Source organism: Convolutriloba macropyga, chromosome 14 (assembly GCF_964194025.1).
Source record: "Convolutriloba macropyga chromosome 14, txConMacr16.3, whole genome shotgun sequence".
Lineage (NCBI taxonomy): Eukaryota > Metazoa > Xenacoelomorpha > Acoela > Convolutidae > Convolutriloba > Convolutriloba macropyga.
The window spans coordinates 20,164,760-20,192,721 of NC_134481.1; the positions used below are offsets into that span (position 1 = coordinate 20,164,760).

General features: G+C 33.5%; 1 long non-coding RNA gene across 1 annotated transcript; it reads left to right on the plus strand.

Annotated features, from left to right (window-relative positions):
- Window positions 1-4,540: 4,540 nt before the first annotated feature.
- Window positions 4,541-8,129, plus strand: LOC142352839 (uncharacterized). Its single transcript, XR_012761012.1, has 2 exons — window positions 4,541-5,542; window positions 7,266-8,129. It is a non-coding gene; the product is annotated as an uncharacterized LOC142352839 (long non-coding RNA).
- The last annotated feature ends 19,833 nt before the right edge of the window (window positions 8,130-27,962 follow it).

Below are 27,962 nucleotides of genomic sequence, written 5' to 3' on the forward strand. Positions count from 1 at the left end.
GCCACAAAGTAGTTAAGTGAAAAGAATCTACTTCATGTACGGGCTGATTGAGTCGAAGAGCAACTATATTTTTCACAAAGAACCCAGTACGTTACTCTGATTTTTTTTTCGTTTCCAAATTCGTTAATTATTGAGGCAAAGTCAATGCGGTATTCATCTTCAAAATGTAGCTTCGAATTATTTGAAAAAAGTCAAAGTCTCTAAGTTTTTTATTCTTACCAGGGAGGTAGTTGCAATCTCATGCTTTCACTGTTTGAACCCCAAAACTATACAGATATATATTGTACTTGTTTGGCCAGTGTGGATCATCACATGCTTGAAAAGATGGATATGAAGAGGAAAGATTGAATAAACAATTGCCCTTGTTTTTAACGTAATAACATAGCTTTTGAATGGTCCATGCACATTATATGTATAGGTCTATGACCCAGGATAGGCAGCCGATCCTGCACCTCTTATTTTATCACAGCAACAATCAATTTCTTGAAATTTTGTTTGAGTTCAATAGGAAAATAAGTATCACTGCATAAGATTACTGATGGCGAGGCAATTTAAAGTGATGAGAATTGTTGAATAAGTGAATACTATTTCTGATAAGGAGTAAGTTTCATATCTGCTTTCAAAATATCAACCACGAAATGAAACGCTTACAGTAAAAATTAGTTACTAATGATATCAAAGTTACAAATGACCCTCCTTAAAACTTTTGCGATAAGTTTGAGTCCAATAAATAGACAACTTTTGGTATACAACTTGTGTTAGCCGTGTACTGACAAAAAACGGGTTAACTGATCTCGATTAATTCTGTTGTTTAGTAGCACTTATATTGAAATAGGTGTATCTCGGTAGCTATAAATCTTGGTTAATCTATATTAGAAATTTAGCTAATTTCTTCCTTTCTCTGAATGCTTCTCAATTTCTTGTGGATTAAAACTTGTTTTCAGTAATAATAGTAAACAAAATTAGTTGCTTAGATTTATCACAACCATTAAATAGTTGTTGGAAACATTTTGAAACTTAGTGTCATTTAACACTAGATGATTGGTAATCTTTGAAACTGATTCCTAGAATTAGTTTGTTATTTAGACCTCATTTTTGCTTGCATTCCGCATGTTCATTATTTCATTTGTTCCTAGCATGTGTATATTTATACTTAAACGCGTCGTATTACCTGGAACTACCTTTGCCCGTCTCCGCTAGACACCAGCCACAAAGATGTTAAGTGAATTAGGATCTACTTCATGTACGGGCTGATTTAGTCGAAGAGCAACTATATTTTTCACAAAGAGCCCAGTACGTTACTCTGATTTTTTTCGTTTCCAAAATTCGTTAATTATTGAGGCAAAGTCAATGCGGTATTCATCTACAATGTAGCTTCGAATTATTTGAAAAAAGTCAAAGTGCTGAACATTTTCATTTCTTAAAGTTAACATATGATTTCACATACTCATTTAACACCCCTATTATTTAACCCCGATTTATTCACCCCTGTATCAATTAACCCCGGTTTTAATCTTTCTATAAAATAAGGATAATTAAATTAGCAATATAATTATAAGGCCATCGCCTCACGGGCCATGGCCATGCCTCAGTTGCCCGTGGGACTTGATATGAAACTATCACAACCGAACGTGGGATTAATTCATCCACTTAATTATGACAAAACATGCCTTTAATGTCTACTGCTAAGTTGCGGGATGAAATAATAGAAGGGTGAAATGATAGAGGGGTTAATAGATAGAGGGGTGAATAAATCGGGGTTAAAAATAGGGGGTTAAATGAATAGGGCTCAAAAGAAGTAGAACGTGCGAAAAACAAAGCTTTGGGGCCCCGTTTTAGTCAATTAGGATTACCTATTTATAGAGGCTTTGAATTGATTTCATCCTCGTGCTCAAATAAATTGGTGGCAACCCAATCTTGTGATGGTTTCTAATATCTTCTAATATCTTCCGATGGATTCCATGGCTCTAAGTTTTTTATTCTTATCCAGGGAGGTAATTACAATCTCATGCTTTCACTGTTTGAACGCCAAAACTATACAGATATATATTGTACTTGTTTGGCCAGTGTGGATCATCACATGCTTGAAAAGATGGATATGAAGAGGAAAGATTGAATAAACAATTGCCGTTGTTTTTAACGTAATAACATAGCTTTTGAATGGTCCATGCACATTATATGTATAGGTCTATGACCCAGGATAGGCAGCCGATCCTGCACCTCCTATTTTATCACAGCAAAATCAATTTCTTGAAATTTTGTTTGAGTTCAATAGGTGATTGGTAATTACATTTTTAAGTTTATAGTAAACAGTGTCTAGGAATTAAGTGATCAGTTTTACAGATATTACAAGTATATTCTATAGGTTTATAGACGTTTAATAACTTCACTTCATTTTCCGATGGGAAACCTAGTCCCTTAAATATATCTTGTGTTACCTATTTAAACTTTAGTTGGACAACCAAAATATATAACGATCAACCAATCAGTAAGTGTGCTAAGCCAGGTAGAAAAACCTGGAGGCCGGCAGAGACAACAGTAGACATCACCACGACCAGTTATTGCTCACAGCACTAACTGGCCTCGCTCCTTCCAGAAGACGAATAAGTGAAACCTCTCTGAAGGTAGCCTTGCCTACCCGTGGAGGACTTGACATGCTATGTTAGCACAAATGGTATTGACGGTTTAACCGAGTAGATTTTCCATGTTGCGCAAAAACACTATGTATCTGATGGGTAAGGGCATAGTGCTATCTTCAAGCGGTTAATAATCTTCTCGTTTTGTTTTGGGTTGAAAACCGACAATCACTTCGAGCCATCTTCAATCTTGTTTCACTTACATTGGGTTATCAAGTGTTTTTTTTAATTGCATTGAGAACCTGGTATAGTTCTCAATCATAGAGACACCAATTTGTTTCATTCAGTAACATACTTTTGACGATATGAGATTTAATATTTAAGTAGAGACGGGAAGACTAATACTTGTGTCATCTTTTATCATTTTAATAATTAAAACGTTTTAACGCCAAGACAACTTCAAAATTGATTTTATTGAAGCTTGCTATAACCCTTGTTTTGCATATAAGAGAATTAATTTTTGAAAGTTACTGAAAGTTAACCTCCCTCTGTTTTATTTTCTCTCAGTGACTAATTCAAAGCACACTTGTTGATCTTTGAATAGGATGGACCTCCATCCTAGATTCTTGATTTCAATATCTGTCGACCACATAAGGATGGCAACCAAAATAAAAAAATAGCTTTTGGATGATCCGTACACATAATATGTATAGCCTTTGTTTAGTAGGCCCTCACAGAGGTTTCACCTAAGTCAAAATATTGTGGGAAGCAACTGTTTTCGATTGAATTTGATTGTTTTTGGCCGGTAGTTTTGGAGGCTTCATAAACTATTTGGTTTTTAAATTGAAAAAATTTGAGACATTACTGCTCTAAGAAAAAGAACTTTCTTCTTTGTCAAGTTTTGCTCCCAAAAATCTCTGTCAAAAGTTTTAAAATCTCTGTATAATTTTTAAAGGTTATTTCTTGGGTCCAAGAAACGCTCGAAAACGGTCATTCCCCTAAAAAACGCTCACTATTTATCCCCTAAAAATTAATGGCTAAAAATGTTGAACTGCGAGAAAAAACAATTAAGAACATTCATTTCTTAAGTTAAAAAACGCTCAGAAACTGTCCCTTCCTAAAAAAACGCTCAAAAACCATCCTTTCCTAAAAAATAACAGTCAGAAATGGTGATTTCTTAGTTTAAAAACGCTCAAAAACGGCCATGACAATAAACAAACACTTAAAAACTATCACTTCCCACTTCCTATGTCGAAAAACCGATCAAAAACGCTCAATCCGGGCAAAAAACATGAGCTTTTACCGTTTTTCCCTAAAATGCCCATCAAAAACGACCATTTATTATGTTTTTTGACAAAATTTCAACAGGGGAGGCCTATGACCCAGGCTAAGCAGCGGTACCTGCACCTCTACAGGCTAAACAATGTACTGCAGTTAATTCATCGCATCATCAATCAACCAATTTTGCAAATAAATTTTTGAGTTCTTATCTTTATTTCGAAGAAGATGGCATTTCATTGTATTTCTGAACATGTCTTTAGTATCTGACAGAATTAGTCAAATATTGATATCAGTAAAATGGCGCTCAAATGAGGGTCTGATTTTCTTACTTTCGGTCCAATATCAATATTCAGAGCGCTTGTCGTGAAGTGATGTTACTAGATTATAACTAGGGGCTGCAAGTTCGTAGCATAACCTCTAAGAGTCTTTGTCTGTTCAAAATATTTTAATCAGTTCACGACATCGTTGATTTCTACTGAGGGGAAGGGGGAGTAGTCTTACTCTAGGTACTGCAAACGGGGGATGAGGGGGGGGGGTGACTTGAAGAAATGATCATAAATCTGAACTTCGGCCCTTTCTACTTGAGTACGTACACTTGCTACATACGCAACCAGGTGAATATCTCACAAATCAAACACTGATCAGCATAATCTGCCCCGCTACAAATCTGGAAGACTGCTTAGAAAGACATTTTCGGGACCAAGAGCAGACTGTCACTATAAGTCAATCCTAAATTCGTATCATCAAGCAAACATCGTATGCAAATACAAAACCATCCTAACACCATACCTTTGCGCGACTGCTTTGTAAACTGACAAAATTACAAATTACTTTGACTTTTCAATCTTTTCATCTTTCCTTCAGAAATTGTAAAATGACTGAACCGACTCATGACATCATATTTTACATAGTTTACCCGCTCAAGTTATTTCTCGGGTTTTCGGTATTTATCACCAACTTTTTTGTATTAGTGATTTTTGCGTCGAAAAAGAAGAAGTTTTCGTCTGATTATTTGATCATGCCTAATTTACTCGCAGAATCGGTGCAGGGAATCGAAATGTGCATTCCGTTTTATCTTCTTGGGTATAAAAGAATGTTTCGGGGTGCATTCGTGTTTCAGATATCTATTTTCTTTTCCTTAATCATGCTAATTATTATGACACTGAATCGATATTTTGCCGTTCGCAGACCATTTCAGTATAAAAAAATGTTTGACAAGCAAAGAACTTTGATGATTTTCATAGCAATATCTTTGCTTACTGTGCTAGTTTTTGCGACTTTCACTTATGTTCTGTTTGTCGGCCATAACATTGTAGAATATCGTAAAACTGTTTGTCACCCACTAAATGAGCCTTTTAGTTACCCAGGCCAAAATGCAATATGGGTATGCGATAGAGAGGAAATCGACCAAAAAGATCAACATATAATGAGCGTGAAAGTGTTTGTGTTTTACATTTGGCCGCAATGTCAACTAACTTTAGTCATTTTTAACGCATTTTTGATGTGCTTCGTGTACAAAAAGATTTCACATCGATACAAACACAAAGTGAAGATTGGAGTTTTTCATCGGTTTCTGAAGTTGATTGGAGAGATGTTTGATCACGACACTGAAGGTCACGGGAAGATTTCAATTCAAGAGACAGATTTTTCACTCGAAGAGAGGCGAAAAACTTTGGAACAATTGGGTCAGGCAATTTTCTTTCTTGTTATTTAAGCAGTCCTCATATATTTGTCAGCTTTCGAGCTTTTGCCAAATTTATAAATTTGAAAATTCATTAATTAAAAATGAAAACAGGCGTTCATGAGAATAAAATGGGAGAAAAAAACATATTGGCTTTTCCAAGGTCATAAAGGGAATTTGACTTTGAAGTTTTAGCCACTAGCCTCAAATTGGCTGTTTTCAGCAGCAAAAATGCAAGTAAACAACTTATTTGTCAGATTTTTGTACAAAGCTGCCACTTGCATTATAATAACAACAACAATAAGTTTCTCGAATTCAATTTTTCCTTAAACTAGTCGAGCAAAGAAGCTGTTCAATCTCAGAAAGACACAAAGACACAAGAATATCTAACACGCTCACTGAGTTCAGCATAAAACTTTGCAAACTTGAGCTTTCGGCTTTTTTGGTCTATTGTCATTGGGACCCTTTTGTCTGCAAATAGTTCACTATTAACATTGGTTTTTGTCGGTAAATTTTTTATCAGGGCCCTTTGTTCTGGCGAAGTTTTGTTCAAATAGAAAAGCTTCTTTTTATTAAAGAACATTATAAATGTTTTCGGAAAATTGAAAAATCTAATATTTTTTACAATTTATGATGACAGAAGTTTGGCAGAAGTTTTGCAGATTTCACTGGCTGAGGAGTTTTCACGGTGAAGGGAAATAAGTTGAAAAGTTCAGTGATTTGCAATTAGAAAACTTTTTTGTGCAAATTTTAAGAGTAATCAGTGAATCCAGTGAAAGCACGCAACAAACAATACGCTGTGAAACTTACATTTGGCCTTTTACAAATCCTGAACAATTGTGACAATACCTCATCACATTTGTTCACGAATTATGTCACTATGTTTCACAGTGTTTTTGCATACATTTAGCCTACAACTAAAGTTTTCTATTTTATTAACAGTGATCTTAGACATTCAGAAACAAAATTCTGTTAATAAGCATTAAATGAGTAAGTTTATTCCAGCCATTTGCCTTTTGAATTCAAAAATGAAGAAATTTTGTTTTAATAAAAATCAATTGGGTTTTTTTTTCATTTTGAAACCATTGCGATGCACATAGTGGTTGAATTTTTATTTTCATCTTTATTAACCCATCGTTTACTCCAAGTCACATGATTTCCTTTCATTCCAAGTAAAAACACACTCGTTCTCGCACTTGGATCTCAGGTCTCCAAGTTAGCAGTAGCTTTCAACTTTTATTGTTCTAGCTCTTTCCAGTTATCCTAAATTTTTTGTTCCAATGAGATTAAGAGTACCTTGCAAAAAGTTACCTGCTGCAAATTTTTATACGGTTTTTGCTGAGCTGCATTGTTTTGCTCCAATTTTATCATCATTTTCACCACTTTTAATCACCACTTGTTATCGCCACACTTAATCAACACTTTCACCAAAAATCCTACATCTATTGATCAAAAAAATTGATTGGATGAAGTTTTGGAAAATTTATGTCAATTTTAGAGGATGAATTTCGTAATGACATTTATTATATAATTAGGTGCCCCGCCTTAACCATAATTCTCCCAATATAAGAGTATTTTTGCCGCTGATATCTCGACCAGTGAGGGCTTCCAGGAGATCAATTTTCATCAAATTAGAGTTGAGTTTCTTCAAGTTCTGAGAAAAAACTTATGAAGAATCTAAACCAAATCAAACATTAGGTAAATGAGTACTGCTGTTGCTTTAAAAGAAAAAGAAGGGAACAAAATGGGCAGACTCAGCACACTGCCCAGAAGAGAAAGTATCGCAGATTCAAATTCAGACGACGATAACTCGGTTGAATCCTTAAATTTAGCCAGCGATTATTCCAGTTCTTCAGATGTTTCCGACGATCACTACACGGATGGCTATGGTAGTACAGAGACCGTCAACAATAAAACCACGACCAAAACCTATTCAAGTGATGAAATTAATGAAACAAGAGTGAAACGAACTACGAGAAAAACGAAACATGAGAAACAACAAAAACCAAAAATTCACAAAACGATTACAATAACGTTCTTTTATGTCGGTTTGGCGTTTATTGTGTTTGCCCTGCCGACGTCTCTCTTCAACGCAGCCGGCTTGTGGTATCTTCTCATAACTGGTAGAGTATCGGAACTGATTACTGTTGGGTTCTGGGTATCACAAACTCTGTATGGGTTCCTGTTCCTTATCAATCCGTGTCTTTATGCGTCCAGTAATTCAGACGTCAAGAAAAAATTCAAGGCTGCGAACAAAAAATTGTTTGGATGCTGTTATCGTCTCAAAATACGGAGCTCGAAAACTTAGTGATATATATTTCAGGTGGTATGTAAAAACTGAATTTGATTTTGTCACTTGAATCAATGTTTTGATTTCATTACAATTTTGGTACGTAACGAAAATCCCTCCCTATTTCATGAACTTCTGAAACGTTGATTTCAATACCGAAAAATTGAAGATTTTCTCTATACAAAACTAGTTTTCTGTTGTCATACGGAAATATAAGATTACAATTAACTATTTTTAAAAATTATTTACTGATTGCGGTTATAATTTATAAACAGCTTCTTAATATATTTTTGTTTTCGTCTTATTGTTACCTGAATAAATTCAGAACATACTTTTAAAGGTTTGAAGAAAAAATTCCCAAATGCACTGTCTGTAATTAACAGAAAGAGAAACCAAAGAAAAAATTAAGTCCTATCTTAACTAATGAATCGCATTTGAAGGTCACAGTAGAACACAATTTAACAAATAATTATACCAAATTGCTGGAAAAGCATGATATCATCGTTCTATATTTCAACGGTCAAAGTTTATTCCTGATGAAACAAAGCTTGTCAATAACCTGCGTTCGCGAATATTCTTAAAAAAATAATTGTAATCAATTGGAGTATTCCAAGTGACATATTGAACATAGTTATCCACATGCATAATAGAACATAGCTGGATAAAACCAAAAACTAAAATTAAGTTTCCTTTTTTCTTTACCTCAGGATCAGCTGCAAATGGAGTATTATTTTATTGAAACACGTGAAATATTTTTAACAAAAAAGATGAGTTAAAAACTGTTTGTTTTGATAAATGCCAACTGTATTTGATACCAAATAGAGAAAAATGTCAATGTTTCATCTACTAAAAAAGTAAAATTTATGTAATAAATGCTTTGTGCAGTGAGCATGAAAAAGTGGTTTGTGCGTGCATAGAAGAGAAGAAAAATGCTTACTTAATGTTGTCGGACAATAAATAAGGAAATCGAAAATAGCTGACACCAACTTTACAAATTGTAGTTCTTATCATTTCCTTTTTACTTCGCAAACAAGGTTGCTTTTTCGTAAAATATGAATGGATCCAGCGGAAACATATGAGTGCAAAAAAAGGAATAAAGTAGATTTTTATGGGGGAAAACTTTCGCTTTTTGTTGACTTTCACTTAATGCAGCGAAATGCAACTTTTCGAGATTCTTCAAAATTTTCAGCTTTCTTAAAATCAATTGCAATTTTTTTCTTAATTCCCTGTAAACCACAGTTCACTTCGCTCAAAAGTTTTAACATTTGTAATAATAATAATAATAATAGATTGATTAGAGAATTGTTTCCAGAGTATTGATTAGAAAAAAAGAAACATACTCTTTTACATTTAGAAGTTAATACCGAAGTTCATTAATGCATTAAATACTCCAGGGGAACACTTTTAGGCTAAGATTGGCCTGTTTTCAAGTGTCTCTAGCAAAAAAAATCGTAAACATCAAGGATTATGTGTAAAGATTATGAAACTTTACTAGCTACATTAAAAAAACTGTTGGAAGCCTCCTCGAGTTCAGTACTCGGTTTGTTCTTACATATTAAACCAAGATAGCAACTCATTGTTGTCAATAATATATAAATCCAAAAACTTGTGACAAAAGTCCTTTACTTGCCGCTTTGAGAGATCAAAAATAAATTTGTGAAAATTGGGGGAAAGTTTAGCAAGCAATTGAACATTTTTTGAATTTTTGGTTGCAGTGAGAAGTTGTCTAACTTGTTCTTATATCAACAGTTTCTTAAAACTGGGATTTCACATTCTTTTCGTACTATTTTTTGCCATTTTGCGTATTTCATACAGGTGGAGCTCTGATACATCAAAGAGTTGCAGTTCTTTCCGCTTACTTGTTATGGAGTCAAACTTTTTTTTTTGTATGGCTAATATTTTCACAATTTGATTCAGGAGTTTAAGTACCTGATTTCTTGTGTTAGCGTAAACTAAGACCCCATATTGAATTACTGGTTGCACATATGTTTGATAGACTTGAACTAACTGATTTGTTGTTAGGACCTTCACTATTCGGTAGAGAAGTGAGCAGAAACCTAACATTTTTTTCTTAAATTTCTTGAAAATTTTATTTCTGGTCTACCTTAATCCCTAGATACTTAAAAATTTCAACATTTTGGATTGTTTTACTGTAATTATACACCCTTTCAGACTTCTTTTCCACTCTTTTCAAAACATCGACGCATTTGGTCTTCTCAACGTTTGAAAACAGTCGCTTTCTATTCAACCAGGAGGCTGTTTTCTGAAGAATTACAGTGGTTTTAATTTCATTTGTTTTGTGTTCACTTTTTGTATAAACTACAGTGTCATCTGCATAGATGATAGATTTTATGTCAGATGTTTCTGGGGTCAGGTCATTTATGTATAAAAGAAAAAACAAGGGACCCATTATTGAGCCTTGTGGGACACCAATTCCTATGCTCCTCAAGGATGATTTCTTCGAGCTTATTTCAGTGTATTGAAGTCTTCTGCTCAATTAGGACTTCAAAACTTGCAAAAAAGGCCTCTTAGACCATAATTGGAGCACTTTGCTAGTAAGATTTGGTTGTCCACGATGTCAAAGGCTTTTTTGAGGTCCAAAAAAGCACTGATCGTATTCTGTTTACTATGTAGCCAATTTAATCGAACAATTTTGCTGAACTCCACCAGTGCATCAATTGTGCTGCGGTCTTGTCTCAAATCAAATTGATTTTCATTTAACACTTTTTCTTTATTAAGGAAAACAAAAATTCTGTTGTAGATTATTTTTTCAAAAGTTTTACTTGCCACCGGTAGCAGTGATATCGGAAGACTGTTTGATGGATCAGTTTTGTCCCCTTCCTTGAATATTGGGATTACTTTTGCAATTTTCACGCAATCAGGAAACAAACCAAAATTTAGACAACAGTTAAAGACTTCGCAGATAAAAGTTGAAATCGATGGCGCAAGCAACCGTATGCAAGAGTTATTCAAATTGAAAGCATCTACACGGCAATTTTGTTTGATATCACTCAAAATTTTGCATAAATCCATTATTGTTGTCTTTTGGAGAAATGGACTGTTGACAATTTTCTTTGTGTAGGTCTCATTTGTGTAGTGCGTTTGTGTAGTGCGTTTAAATGGACTGTTGACAATTTTCTTTGTGTAGGTCTCATTTTCTTTGTGTAGTGCGTTTAGCACTAAATTAATCTGTAACTTTTTTCCTATGTCTGCAAAGAAATTACTAAACGATTCCAGTTTTGACTCTACTTTCTTGAGCTCTAGGTTCTTGGATTCACCCATGTTTTCTTTTACAGCATCAAAAAATTTTCGGGTATTTTGACCAGTTTTTTTATTTATTTTTGTTTGATAGTATTGTCTCATATTTTTCCTGACAAGTGTCTTTACTACTTTGGATTAATTTTCATATTTCTCATTGGCTGATGAAAATTCCTCTTTTAAATACAACTGCCTTATCTGATTTTTTAGCAGCATTTTTTTTATTTCGTTGTCAATCCAGTTTCTCTTGTTTTTAACAGATGGGTTTTTTTCCGGAATTAATTTTTTCAGTTCAATGTTTAAAAAGTCTTGGAATTTAATCAATGACTCATGCAATTGATGAAATTTAATTTTTTCTTGAGCAGAAAGTTTCTGTAAGACACGATTTTTGCTCTTATTTGATTGCGAGTATCTGTGTTCTGTAATTTTGAACATACTCGTATCTTATTACATTATTTGTTGTAAAATTTGGTATTTTCAGAATATAGTAATGTAATGGTATAGTGATCGCTTACAGCTGTTTTCAGCACTTTTTGAGAGGATTTGAAATTCAAAACAAAACATCAAGTAGCGTTTTTGAGTATTTGGTTTCTGTTGTTGCATCTTTTGATGACACAAAAGAGAGCCCAATGGCGCTAAGCTTGTCATTTTTTTCTACTTGGTGAAAAAAATAATATTCAGGTCTCCACAAAGTACTTGTTTCGTATTTTGTTTGAGAACTACTTCATCTAAAAAACTTCCAAAAGTTGAAAATGTACCTCCATTGGTGCAGTTTGGTGGTATATATACACATTATATAAATTTTTTAGTCCCTCTATAATTCATCAGAACTGATATAGCCTGAACTGAGTATTTTTTCCTATTTTTCAAGCAATTTTGCATTAGCCCAGCAATTCACAAATATTCCAATGCCACCGTCCCTCTTTCCCTCTTTTTTCTTTCCAAATTAAATAATTTACTGTATTTTGCTAGATTATAAAATTGTTTGTTATCTGTTCGCTTTAGCCACGTTTCAGTTAAGCAAATCGAAATCGCCTGTTTCTCACTTTCCTGAAATATTTTGAATTCGTCAAAGTTTTTCGACAGTGATATTATTTTCTGCAAAAGCATTGAGTTTTTCATTTTTTTAGTGAAGATTTGAGAATTCATTTTAAGAAATAAAGGAGTTGAGCGTTTTGGCAGCAAATTTAAGCCAATCAAAAACCATCCCCCTCTTCATTGTTTTATTTCAGATCATCACATTTATTATCAATTAAATTGTTTTAATTAGAAGCAGTTTAAAAAAGAGAAAAAAAATTAAAGTTTCTTTTTTCTTTTCTTTTTTTGCTTCCTCTGCAGAAATCACAGTTTTTTTATATAGTGTAACTATCTCTAGCCATCAGCAAAACTGCGTAAATCACAGTTTGCTAATGACAACTTGCGGAAATCGCAAACAAGACAGTAAGGCTTAGAGAATAGAAAACACACTAAATTAACCTTAGCCTATCCTAATTGATCTCTTGCGCTGTTAATAAATTCAACGACACGTTAAGTTCTGTGTCAATAACAGTTCACTTTTTGTAATATGTTAACAAAAATGATTGAGTTTCATCAAGACTTCTGATATTATGAAGATTTTGTCATTGTCAGTATTGTCTGGTTTTCAGTTTTTGTGAGCCGGCGAATAATGATCATCATGGTCATTGTTGTTTGACCTCGCGTTGTACGTATTTTCCTTCACAGCCAAAACATTATCCAAGTCTTCAACATCATTGATTTTTTTGTATGTTGATTTTTGGCTGCCTCGATCAACCAAAACAGAGACAGCTCAGTTATGTGTAATGTCAATCATATTTTTTCCATTGCTTCGGCTTTTATCTGTGCCTCGATTTTGGGTAGTGGCTCGTTCAGGTATTTGTTATTTTTAATAAGATTTTTGGCTTTCCTCAGCGCTCTGTTTTTTCTTGAAAACTTCCAACTTATCATCGAAGTAAACAAACTCGCATATCACTGTTGACATTTGGTATTCTGTCTCAGTGTTGTGTTTTAGATGACACGCTTTAATGCTATCAACCGTTAATTTCACTCCGAGAAAACGTCAAAAAAATTTAATGTGTCATATGTCACACTTTTACTAGTTCGCGCGCTAAACGGAGGATTCACAATGAGTACACTATCTTTCCGAGAATACCTCTCCTGGGCTCACAATCGTTCATTGATATTTTTTTTATTTGCCCGAAGAATTTGTAGTTCCTGATCTTGCTCAATACTTTTTTGTTTAAGATCTTTAACCTCCTTACAACGTGCTTCAATTTTTGTTGTGCTTAATTGTTACTCACGACCTCAGATGTCACTGGTACCGCTGGATGTTCGTTGCTCTCCATGGTGATAAAACGATAAACAGAAGGAGAAAAAGTATAGTATAGAGAATAGTATAGAAAAAAAGCGTTTGGATATGCTATCAATAAAGATTTCAGTAGGAAACAATGCTTTAAGAGATGTTTTTGAAAGGCTTTCGCTGCTTTAAACGCATAAGAGTTTTGAGAGCATTCTTTTTCTCAAGTACGTCACGCGCTGTCACCGTAGCTCTTTGTCTTGATAACATGCTTACAACGTCTGATCCCAGTACTCAGTTCTGCTATCTATACGCGAATTGATCCAATTTCACATTTGTCAAGAAACATAGATTTCAAGTACCTTGGCCAACATTCTCTGAAAGGCAGGAATAATTCCCGATGCAGGATCCCAAGCCAATTCGATTTTCACTGAGAAAACAGGGAAAAATTTAGCCGAGATATGTGGAACTCTCATAAAAATGGAAAACGGAGCACGAAGTTCTAAAGAATTGACTGGATATCCAAAATTTTAATAAAGAGAGAAATTATCTCTTACACCTCTAATAGACGCAAAAAATGGAATACAAAAATGAAAAAAAAAAGTGGAAAAAGAGTAAGAAATAGAAAGGCCAAGAATTGATATATTTCCTGTCAGTGAAGGGAAACTACAATAGACTGATAGTTCTGAGGTGTTTGCAAACTGGAATTTGTCAACTTCCGTTTTATTTAAATAGCCAGAAAGTTTTTTTCTAATTGTTCAACGAGAATTGTGCGTTAAATGAACTGTTTAACTCCAGTTGTATTGGGTATGAATTTTGTTGTAAATTCAAAAACCTCAGAAAAGTTCAGAAACGCCAGAAACCTCAGCAAAAGATTGAAATTTTTTGAAAAATAAAAATCGCTGATAATGAACTCAACGAATTTTTCATGTTCAATGATTTTTTCCAGAAAAAAAAGAATATTTGCATGGGAAATGCCAAAAGTTATCAGAATGGGAAAGCTATGTTCAATATTCCCAAAGGCTGCTCAATCGAAAAACTTTGGCTGCGCCCTAAGGTTATAAACAGAACAAGAAAAACCGTTTCTGTTTGAAAAGTAAATTAGACACTCAATTAGTGTCAATAACTAAACATGGAGCTTCGTAGTTCAACCAATTTGTTTCGCTCAGAGAACTACAATAATTCTAAATTAAGCAATCAAAAATAGGTGGTTGGGTTTGGATTAATAAATCAATTTATCAACCAAATTTTGGAAATCAGGTTCTAGCAAATCGTTACGGATGACTATGAATCATAGCCAACTAACTTTCAATTTTCTAGCAGACCTCCTGTGTAAAGGGGCAAGTTCAAAGCAGCTCTCATTTCGTAAATCTGACTCAATATGTGGCTTCCAAAACACGAATATCAAGACTATTACAGGCTTCCTAAAAGCTAGTCAGGGAAACTGGCTCTACATTTTGTACAATGTTTATCCAACTAGGGAAATTTGTTCCTCAGAAAAAAATTGACATCATCAAAATTAGTTCTGTTTTCAAAATGTCAACGTAATATTGGCTGTACAATAACCGCTAAAACAAAGAGAAACAAAACATAGAAACAATTAATTTACCAATTTTTCCTTCAATACCCAATATATTTCAGTCTAACGAGAAAAAAAATAGAGGTCCAACTGATTATTAGGGGTTTTTAAAGTTATTTTTATGCTGTTTTTTCATGGGGGCATTTCATGTCCAAATTGCGTCTTTAGATGAGGATGCCGAGAGAATGTGAACAGTCCTCCTTAAGGTCATTTTTTAGAGGAAATTTGATGTCTTAGAAAATTATCAACAACAGGGAAGTTCTGTCGAAAATTCTGTATCAACATCAAGTCGGTTGGCAAAACTATCGAAAAGAAAATGATGCAACTTGACAATGAACTGCTCAAGTTGTGTATACGTCGCATAATTGTTATACTGTCAGTGAAGTATTTTTGGTCTGATTTATAGTTTGAGTTTGGATTCGTGAATAATAATCCCGTACTAATAATAATTAGTTAGTGTGTTTGTTGACAAAGTGAACAAAAGAACTTGGTTTCGATAGAACGTATCATCGAATTATGCTTGTCACACTATTCTAACTTCACAGTGTGATCTGGTTTTAACCACATTTGTCTCTTTAAATGATAAGCTCGGCCTCAACACTGTGGGTCAGCAAGAAACAAAATTGATAGAAACAGTAATTTGCCCAACTGACTCAAAAAAAGAAATTTTGCCTTCATTAGACTGTTTTTGAGGATTTTCATAGTTAGAGAAGACATGAGGAAATGTCATATACGGGCTCGCAGCGGAATTAGAATTACAAAAGTTTTCCCACACAAAAACTGAATTAATACTGTTTGATTGCTCAAGGAACTCTCTCTGAAAATGATCAAATCAGTTTCAGAGAACCAAATTGACATTTGGATCTTTCGTGCTTGATAATGGTGGGCAACCTGTGATCAGTCAAGCGGTCCTCAGTCAAGAAATTCGACACAAGTGAGAATTTTCAAAAAGAATAGTAGAGAATTTATAAAAGACACCGATAAAATAGTGAGTTTTGTAAACAGATCTTTCGCAAAGCCCAAGTATTCTAGACGTTCAGATATTTCGTCCAAGTATAAAGAAATGATCGAGTACCAAGATTTAATTTCAGTTAGTGATTCCTTCGACAACGTCAAGGAATGAGAATTGCCGAAATGTCTGCTTTTTCAAATCACGCAAACTGTCAGTACCAATATAACTACAATTTGCAACTTCACAGTGCAGCGTTCAGACTTTTGGCTTTGAACATACAGAAAAAATCAAATCAATGCAAAAAAAATCTATTCTGTTGTAGAAAAATAAATCAAAAACTTTGCTGTCCAACTTGTTTAGTCTTTACTTGTTTACAAAATGGCAAAATCCATCATCTCGTGGGAGCCGAAATAAAATTCCACGTGTAATTTTTTGTAGCTAAGAAGGCTAAATTAAAGTGAATAAAACGTTTTTCCCACCTGAAGGGAAGACTAAGATATGGTTTTTCTAGGATGGGCTTTTTACAGGTGGTTTTTTCCATCACGTGCTGACTGAGCAGTGTTCTACTCGGCTGTTAAATATTTCTAATTGAGTATCAGATTTTACCCATTAATTTTCAAAGAAACGTTCGAGGATCAAATTACCCGGGCTAGTTTGTAGACCTATCTTTTCCAAAATTGAAAAAAAAATGTCTACCTAGTCTCGAGTTTTGAACTAAAAGTTTGAACAACACACAAAGGCCACAACACACAATAGAAAACGTGCCATGGTTTAGTTTTTCTTGGAGCTCCCTTTCCATATATTAGCCTTCATCACTTTAATCTTCTTTTTGATTGTCTTTCCTATTTTAGTCATTCCGGCTTCATTAGTTGCTATTCCTAAATGGGAAAGGTGTAACCGTTCTCAGTTGTTTTTGTTCAAATAGCTCAATTCTATTCATCCATTGTGAACATAATTTTAAATTTTGTTCTACACTCGATCCTAATCAGTTCCATCAGTGATCTAATTGTATTCAACCTTTTGATCAATCTCGATTAATTTTCCGAAATTTTAATTTTAACTCTTTAAAATGAATCTCAATTCGCAAATTTAATAAACCACCATCATATAAAGTAAATAGTTATAAAGGTCACAAATCACATAGAACACCCAGAGCCAATTTTGGAACGCAAAATCCAGAATCTTTTAAGCATAAACTAAGGTAGATTTTGTATCACGAACTTCAGAAAGCATTGCAGAGCGCTAATAACGACATGACGCAGCTAGCACACCACGATTCGCAAAAAAATAACTATCGATCGAATGGTTTTGGAGCACTTACCTCTGAATTGAGTTAATGGTACACAAAATGGCAAATACATTTCAACTGACTATATTGGCGAAAGGGATCTTTTCCGTTTGCGCCCCCCCCCCCCAGCTTAGTGGGTGCATATTATTTGCAACCCCCAGATGCACGTGCAATATTTTTACATAATGATTTACTATGTAATGACACGTGCTCTGTAACTGGGGGGAGCATAACGTACTGGGGGGGCACAAACGGAAAAGATCCGGCGAAAGAAAACATTGAGTTCGATATGCTACTGCAAGACAAACTGAGCCCAATTGGAGTTTCCTTTCAACAGGAAAAAGAGGAACTTATAGACATTCCGATAGAAATCTCCGAAAGAGACACGAAACAATCACCTAAAACTCAAATTGAAATTGAAATAACAGAAGCTAATTGACATTAGGAACTTTTGTGCCGGAAAATCGTGGGCGATTTGCGACCAGAAAAGAATATCTCTGTTATCAATGAGCATCTAATCGCAAGCGGTCCTAAAACAAGATTATCCACACGACAAGTGAGAATTCACAAAAAGAGTAGCAGAGACACGGATAAAATTGTGAATTTTCTAAACAGATCTTTCCTAAAGCCCGGATATTATTAGGCGCTCAGATGTTTTGTCCGAGTATACAGAAATTATTTGAGTACCAAGATTTAATATCAGATAGTTATTCCTTCGATAACGTCACAAAATGAAGACGGCTGAAAAATCAGGTTTTTAAATCATGCAAAATGGTAATAGGAGCATACCTACATCTTGCAAACAATGATAAATCAAAACAAACCACTCCAACTAAATTGAGGTTAGCCTAATTTACAATTGCTTTCAAAAAGAGAGGCAAACTTGATAGTACAACATTTAGACTTGTTGCCTAAACCCAAAGTTCGCAAAAGTTTTTGAGAGTTTTCTTTTCTGCTTAGTAACAGAAAACAGAAAAAATCAACTCACTGCAAAAAATCTGTTCTGTTATAGTAAAATTAATCAAAAACTTTTGCTAAGCTGCATTTAGGCAATTATTTCAAGCATGTTGTGGGACAAAATGAATACATCATTGCATTTTCTTTGAAATTTGAAAATATTATTCGATTCATTTTCACTCGAATTGATTCCCATGGTTTTTTTTCGATGAACAATTGACTATGTTCAAACAGTTTCTTGCAAATCAAGAAATTGATGGTACTTTTTCCTCAACTGTAATACTGCCAGTATATAAGAACTAGACAGGTATATAAAAGTTATTGAAAAGTAATTTTATTCTTAGGAAGAAAACATACAAATTGATGTTTAAAAAACTTGATCCGAAACAAAACGATAAATTAGAAAATAAAATGAATCAATGTATATGATTTATGAGAGATGGCTACTTTTATTTTGCAGCAAGTAGAGTTAATCCTTTAGAATCTTTTTTGAATATATAGGTTTCAACAAAAGTTAAAATAAAAAAAAGGTACGGGAAAAACCAATGTAGCTAAAAGTTAAGATCTTGCAACTTTTGGTTAAGATTTTCATAAAATCTTTTTTATCAAAGTAAAAAAAATCTCATTAGTTTAATTTAATACGAATTCTCATTTCATTATTTGGTACTTACCAAAATGCACAAAATTCTTGCAATTAGAAATATCTTGCACTTTGCTTTTGCGTTTTTGAAGAGAAATTGCGAATTCCTTCAGTTCTTGTTGTACTTGACTTGGCATTAAGAAAACAAGGAGGCTCGGTAATGTGCGTTCGCGTCATCTAGCTTTTTCACTTAATTGTCTACCAAATGAGGAAGAGAAAAAATAACATATCAACATATCGTTCAACAAGCTACTAAACGAAGCAAACAACCTACTCTAGAGGGCCTATGAGACCGGTGACTACCATAATATGACTGCCAGAAAAGACGGCAATAAAAATCAAATAGATACAAATTTTAATTACGACCAAAACTCCTTGTCCATTTTTTGAAAACCACTTATAACCAAATCAAAATGGCATTAGGTAAAATTTATACTGAAAAGATTAACCGGTATTTTTTGTAACAAAATAAGGGACTTTTCCCCAATGCGACTTGGCAACAATTCGACCAGAAATGAGCAAAAGCGGCAAAAGTTTATTAAAACATTGCTTTTTTTAAAAAAAAGAATTCAATTTGAACTGATTATAAACATTACGCATCAAATGAAATCATTGAGAGAGTTGTTTAAACCTCAATAGAGAGCGATTGAAGCCTTTCATTATCCAGGATTTGTCAAACGACTACAAAAAGAACCTCAAATTCAGGCAAAAACGAAAAATTTGCACGAAATATTATGCACGAAAACGATGTCACCCCAATCAAATAAATATTAAGCCGATCAACAAAAACAATAACACTCTTCTTTTGCATTTTTGCAGTTGACAACATTTGTAAGTCAATTGACGCCCGTTATTGTGATACTGTGAAAAGAAAGCAAAAACCTACAAAAAAAGGGGCAAATTTGAAAAAATCACGAAAATTGGTTTTATGAAAACTGGTGGTTCCAAGAAGAAAGACCATTTGAGGAAAAAAAACAAAATGAAAAGCAAAAAAAATTTCAAAAGATAAATGGTTTGATTTGTATAAAAATGCTCAGCTACAATTTAACAGAAATAAAATTGGCTGATCTCAGAAATCTATCCCTTTTTTTATTGAAAACAATTATTTTCAAAACTCATAGCCAACAAAAGCTTTCAACTAAAAGAGTAGAAATTTTGTCTTGCAACTACTCGGAAATCTACTTGCGACTGTTATTAATGAGACTTAATCATGAGACTACAAAATATAATTAAATACAAGCTGAACTAATAAATTTCACAAACAACTTTACGAAACCACAAATTTGAAGCCAGTAAATTTGTAAGATATTAACCGCGAGAATATAACATCTTCGGCTGCGTCTCCTTTGAACAACATATCATCTTTTGTAAAACGACTATCACGAAATGACAAAAAAAGAACCACAAAAACTGGAATATATCTAAAGTTCACAAAATTCTTTTGAGACAAAATGCCTAAGCCCTGAAGACATCATTTAAAAAAATAAATCATTAGTAAAATTATTGTTTGGTTCAAAGAACCGTAAAAACAACTCTAAGAATTGAGGCCAATATACGAATATGAAATTGTAAAATACGAAAAAAACGCAATTTAGAACAAAAAGGGATAAGTTGAAGAATACTATTACTCTTTTTTTTAGGAATTTCAGTCGAAAGTCAAAACAGCTATTAGTTATTTACCTATATCAGTTTTTTAAAATCAATTGTTTATCTGAAGTTGGCCACTGAGACCTTTAATTACATAATATTTGGCATATGACAACAAAAATTAACAACAAAAAAAGGTCAAAAATAAAAACTCAACCAATTTCTGCAAGAGAATGGTGTCGCAGCCCTTCAAACCATATGTATGAAAACAAAATTTATGTTCAATTTCAAATGTTGCATTTTTTTCCAGTTAGATTGTTATATGATGGGACAATTTACAAAAGGAACAAAAAAAACAGCAAAAATGGACAATTATGCGCAAAAATCAGAAAATTTTGTATGAAAACTCGTAGTACCAAAAGAAGCAAGAAATTCTTTTGATAGAACAATCGGCCACAAAATTAGTTCTATTCTATAAGGAGGAGTGGTTGACCCGCACTTACTGAGAATAAGCAAAATGTTGACTAAAATAATACAAAAAATTGACAAGTTCAAAAAATCACAGAAATTTCCGTAAAACAAATCCATTCAAAAACATAAGAGACATTAGGTAACAACCTAATGAATACAAGAGGTTCATTCGAAACCCTTGAGGAAAATATTTAGAACTTTCAGTGGTTAATCTTAAAAATCAGACTGCCAAAAGAATAAGAATTGAAGGCAAAAAACAAGAATTCATTTAATTTTTACAAAAAACTCTTCCTCAAAGCCATAGAAACTCTTTGGTTCAATGAAAACAAAGTGTATCTACATTCGGCATGAAATTAATGTCAATTGGAACTGTCATAAACGGAGCCGTGAATTTAAATTATTGTCAGTAATTAACATAAAAAAAACAAAAGCAAATTATTTTGAAAAAAGGCAGCATAAAAAAAAACAAAAATTCTCTGATTCTAAGAGTCCATGATATTATCGAACCTCTCCTTGATTTTGTCGCGCGCCCAGCAAAACTACCAAGTGTTCCAAGTATTGGCGAATTAGACCAATTGTTGAGTGGAATTCTTCAAATACTTAAACAAATGCATTTTGAATAATTATCCTGTTAAATCTGCAAAAAACGGCAAAGTTTTAATTCCAGAAGACTTTCATTCGGCGCCTAATTGCAACTAGCGCCTTTTTGAGATTAGGGAGTCTTTGATAAGGTTTCTGGGTCACTAAGTCTGGCAAACTTTAACAAAGTGGACCACAAAAAGCCATATTTTGTGCCATCTTTAATGAAAAAAGTTTAAATTTTGAAAATTTTATCAAGAGTTTTAGCCGAAAAAACTTCAATCAACCAATTCAGCAACGCTCCTCTATCTCTAACGGTAACAACAACACTCTGCCGTTAAAAATTTTAACTTGTTTTGAATTATATTAGCGAAATTGTGCCGAATTTTAGCAAAAATTACTGAAAATGTGAACAAAAACAGTCGAATGTTCACAAAAACTTAAACCCCGATAACTCCCTGTAAAACACAAAAAACGAAAAAATTTTTTGAATTCCGTTTTCTACGCTGGACGGGCTTCTTAATGATGCTACTCACATTTCTCTACGATGAATATATCGGTCGGCCAAAATTGACTGAACTAAAAAAAAACCAGTTGATTATATAGTTCCTCCCTCCCCACTAAAGTGGGGGTCGGAACAATAAAATTGCTGACATTGAGATGCATTTTTGGTTTCAAGTTCAGAGCTGAATTCGTTTTCAATTAAATATTGACTGCTTAATACAGTCCAGTTCAAATCCTACAACATAACTATTATGCGTTCTGAGCTCTAGATAGAAATAGCCACTGATTAAAAAAGGGTAAAAGCTGAGGTCACAAAATGAAGCTCCAAAGAGTAAAAGAACCAAAATATAACAATAAACAAAATATAGCAGGTATTTGGGATACAAATTTGTATTTGCTCCATCAAATATTTCAATAGACATAGAGCAAATAAAAAGAATTTAGGTTTGTATTCCTCTCGAACTTAAAATTTGGTGACAATAAAATTTTAACTAAAAAAATTTGGTACAAATGGTGTTTAATCGACGCAATAGCAATTGCTATTCTCTTATTTTGATAACAGAAAGTTGGTTCTTTATGAATTTACAGAAATTAGTTTTAATAAACTTAACTTCTTGCCTAGATCACGTTGTTAAAACATAATTTTTGTTTATTTGTTTGTATAGTTCAGTAATTTCTCAATAAACTGTCAGATTCTGTGACTGGCAAGATTGAATTATGTCTGACAAAAGCCGCGAAATAATATTTTTTCAATTTCAAAAAATCACAGAAATTTCCGTAAAACAAATCCATTCAACAACATAAGAGACATTAGGTAACAACCGAATGAATACAAAAGGTTCAATTGAACCCCTTGAGGAAAATGTTTAGAACTTTGATTAGTTAATCTTAAAAATCAGACTGCCAAAAGAATAAGAATTGAAGGCAAAAGACAAGAATTCATTTAAATTTTACAAAAACTCTTCCTCAAAGCCATAAAAACTATTTGGTTCTCTGAAAACAAAGTGTATCTACATTTGGCATGAAATTTATGTAAATTGGAGCTGTCATAAACGGAGCCGTGAATATAAAATATTTTCAGTATTTAACATTAAAAAAACAAAAGCAAAATTTTTTGAAAAAAGGCAGCATCAAAAAAAAACCAAAAAGTCTCTGATTCTAAGAGTCAAGGATATTATCGAACCTCTCCTTGATTTTGTCATTTTTGGTTTCAAGTTCAGAGCTGAATTCGTTTTCAATTAAATATTGACTGCTTAATACAGTCCAGTTCAAATCCTACAACATAACTATTATGCGTTCTGGGCTCTAGATAGAAATAGCCACTGATTAAAAAAGGGTTTAAAGCTGAGGTCACAAAATGAAGCTCCAAAGAGTAAAAGAACCAAAATACAACAATAAACAAAATATTGCAGGTATTTGGTATACAGTTTTGTATTTGCACCATCAAATATTTTAATAGACATAGAGCAAATAAAAAGAATTTAGGTTTGTATTCTTCTCGAACTTAAAACTTGGTGACATTAAAATTTTAACTAAATAAATTTGGTACAAATGGTGTTCAATCGACGCAGTAGAAATTGTCTATTCTCCTATTTTGATTATAGAAAGATGGTTCCTACGAATTTACAGAAATTAGTTTGAATAAGCTTAACTTCGTGCCTGGAACACGTTGTCTAAACATAATTTGTCTTTATTTGTTTGTATGGTTCAATAATTTCTCAATAAACTGTCAGATTCTGTGACTGGCAAGATTGAATTATGTCTGACAAAAGCCGCGAAATAATATTTTGCGCTGTTTATCCTGTTAAATTATTACTGGGAGTTCTCGTTTTTATTGCAAACTTTTTCGTCTTTGTCATTTTTGCATCGAAAAGGAAGAGAACTTCGTCCGACTATCTGATTATTCCCAACTTAATGGTGGATTTTTTACACGGCGCGGGAATGTGTATTCCACTGTATGTGTTAAGTTCTAATAAGGAAAAAATGATGCTTGGTGCTTTTTTCTTTCAAGTTCTAATGTTCTTTTCCCTAATTATGCTTTTTATGATGACATTGAACAGATATACCGCCGTATTGCGCCCTATGAAGTACAAAATCTGGTTCGCAAAAACAAGAATGTTGTCGACATTCGTTGCGGTGTCAGCTCTAACTTTGTTTCTTTTCGCTGCTTTCGCTTACGCACTCTTTCTTGGTACTATGGATAAACAAATTTACAAAAAAGTGTGTTACCGAACAATTTCTAGGTCTCTGTCACAACCTCCAACCCATTTCAGGAAACGGTATACCCTGGACGACCTTTTTGGCAACAATTCTATCCCATATGACGGTTATTGGAAGCCTCCAATCTCTTACCACTCTTATGAGAATTGTCGTCTAAAACACTTTGGAAAAAGAAAGACGGCAATTCTAAGTGCCAAAGTTTTTGTTTATTACATTTGGCCCCAATTTCAATTACTTTTGGTATCACTCAATACATTGCTTATGTGTTTTGTTTACAAAAAGATATCAAACCACTTTAAAAACAGAGTTAAGCTGGGTTTATTTGGACGCTTTGTGAATTTGGTAAAACATGTTTTCCTTGACGATGAAGCTGAAAACAAGGACCAATGTCGTATTGGGTCAGCGGGTTATCAGGAAACAAATTTATCGCGAGTGATAAAGGAACCAACAAAGCTTGAAAAAAATGGTGAAGCAGCAATTTTAAATAAATTAAACGAAAAGGATTAGGCTCTATAATTGCATTTCCAGTGAAACAACAATGCAAAACTTTTTATAAGATTTGATACTTTTTATAAGTTTTGAAAAGAATAGTTCAACATATGCACAAATCTGCAGGCTCTTTACAATAAAAAAGTTATTCGGCCAGAATAATTCCAACCATGGCAAGATCTCCTTTTCGCTAGCTACAACAATCATTTTGTACCCATCAGACATGATGACGATAAGTAAAAAGATAAAAAATAAAATATTAAAATCAGAAATTTGTAAATGATTTTTAAAAAAAGAAACATAATTTAGATAGCGTAAATATTTGGAAAGATTGCTTAGTTTGATAGTTTGAGTCAAAACTTTGATTGAACACGAAAAAAATTATTGTAACATGCAATGTTTTCCAAAATATCCTCAAATTATATTTTCACTAAAATTGCGAAAACTAAAGCTTATTGGCATCCAGGAAGTTTCCTTGTTCCTGGAAACAAGACAAAAACATACAAATCTCAAAAACAAAATTTATTGAAATCGAATTTTGATTAAAGCTTCTTTATAACTTTGTGTTCACAACCTTGTAACAAGTATATTGGAGCACATGGGTATGCTTTCCCGTCGTTGAAGTGGATATTATAGACATTGGTGGTTGTCTTACATGGAATTTGAAATTCATGTTTCCTAGTTCTTTCAAGAGAGTAGAAGAAGGGCTTTGGCCTATCTGTTCTGTTACCCGGGACAACACCGAATGGATGTCTTGGAAGCTCTTACAATAATCTGACGAAATCTTGCAAGAGGATGCATTGTCTTACCATATTTTTTGTCAGAATCTTACATTCTAAACATTCGTCTTGCAAGAATCTTTCAAGATAGCCATTCGCCTCACAAGATCCTATACGATAACTATTTGTCTTAAAAAAGTCTTACAAGGTTACCGTCCAGTTTAACCAGAATCTTATAAAGTATCCGTTTGTCTTAAATCCTAGAAATCTCTACTTAGGAAATTGACTTGCGAATTGCAATTTTTGAAAATAACCATAAATTGTTAATTATTATTAATCTTCACAAATTTTTCTAAACAATATTTATATTTTGAATTCGTTTACTACAACATTTTGTTAATTATTATTAATTATTAAAGTTATCTAAAAACTTAATAATTTTGAACTAATTTGAACTAATTAGTCGTTCCATCTTCAACCTACTTTCGTTGATTTTCAAAGGTTTTCAGATTTTTTGATTTTTTCCATTCGCTCAAATAACGAATTTTTTCACGCCTTTCCAAATTTATTACAATGCACGTTTTAAATTATTGTTGATTTTACAGGCAACGGCAAAGCTTTGAACGAGCTAACCACAAGTTTTTGCCAACTTTGTCCACTAAAATCTAATTATCTTTTCTTGTGACGCAGAGATTTTTACTATATTTTCGATTTGTTCCCGAAAATACTCAATTGTGCTTGCTTGGTTCTACTTCAATGCGAAAATTTCTTGAAACAGCAAGAAAAACGAAGATTTGTATTTGAATTTCGGTTTCTGTAGCAAAACGGCCTTTCTCATGAGTGTCCGTAAGATCAGTGACTAATGATTTTGGGTTTCGTCACTTTTTGTGCGTGCGTGCCCTTCTTAGATGCTAAGAAACAGTAATTTCTCAGTCCTTTAAATTTGCAACAATCTTACAAAATATCCATTCGTCTTACAAGAATCTTACAAGATAAACATTCGACTTACAAGAGCTTACAAGATAAGCATTTTTGCAAGAATCTTTTAAGATCTTACAAGATAACCATTCAGCCTCGCCCAGGGTACTTTTTTAATCCAAATTGCTGCCTCAAACCAAAATGGCGCTAAAAATCCCAATAATTCCCTGGACAAACCAATAAACGGTGGGAGCACCAAAATAATTTCACTTGATGAAAATGAGGTCGACAAAGTGTTTCAAACAAATAAAGTGAAAATCGAGCAGACTGGAACTCGTAATATGAAACAAATAACCCAGCAAAAAGGAGCGAATTACCAAAGACAAGGTTCAAAAGATATGAAGAATATTACAATTTCATTCTTCTATATCGGTTTGGTGTTTATTATTGTTGCTCTGCCGACATCTATCTTCAACGCAGCTGGATTGTGGTATCTCTTATATATGGATGAAATTTCAGAAGTATTCACTGTTGGGTTCTGGGTATCGCAGACGCTGTTTGGATTTGTATTCCTGATCAATCCATGTATCTATGCATCCAGCAAGTCCGAAGTGAAAGAAAAAGTGCGACCTGTAATTAGAAAATTGCTGCACTGTTGTCTCAGTTCTAACAAATAGCATTTTATCAATTTAACTTCGAAGAACGAAAAATAATGATTAACAAGTTAGAGGAAAAAAACTGCTGTAAAAAAATTCAAAACCTCAATTATAAATTAGCGGTGAAGCATCGAGCTATTGCAGGATTTGCAGTAATTTTAGCGTTGATATGGTACCTGCCCAGGCCTAGACCTCGACTTATGAAAAGACTTTAAAAGTCTAGTAGGGGGGGCAATATTGACTATAATTACACGGTCGAGGTTCTTAGTTAAAGTCGAGCTAAGATCTTTTCATGGGTCGAGCTTAAGTCTTTTCATAGCGAAGAAAGTCCAGCTAAGGTCTTTTCATGGGTCCACCATTATTCATTTCATAACCAACAAAAATGAGTAAAGGTCTTTCCATGGGTCCGCCATTTGTCTTTTCATAAGTCTATTTTTTTCAAAGTCCGATATTTTTCAATTTTTTCTACTTCTGTAAATACAGAAGCAGAGCCGGAACAAGACTAAATAGCTTTGCATCAGAGCAGTCCAACTTAAGAAACAGTTGGAAAACTGCAAAAAGACTTAAGATTTTCAGCAAATCTTAAGATAAAGAGTTATGTGGGGGATGGGATATTAGGCAAATGCCCAAATAGGCGAGCCAACTTTCACCTAATATCCTATGCCCCTACTTAATTGCATTTTCATTGTTTCCAACTTCATCGAGAGTTTGACCTTCCATGGGATGCAGAAACTTCCACTAATATTGCTCCAGAACTCTTTTATTGATTCAACTTTTATTGATTGAAAAAAATGGCCTTATTGTTCCCTGTCGTAAATGCTCTAAAGTTTTTTAAGATTTATTATATATTATTGTTCCGACCCCTCTTGAGGGGGGGGGGGAGGAACTATATACTCAACTGGGTTTTTTTTTTTTGTTCAGTCAATTTTGGCCGATCGATATATTCATCGTAGAGAAATGAGACTGGTATCATTAGAAAGCTTGTCCAGCGTAGAATGTGGAA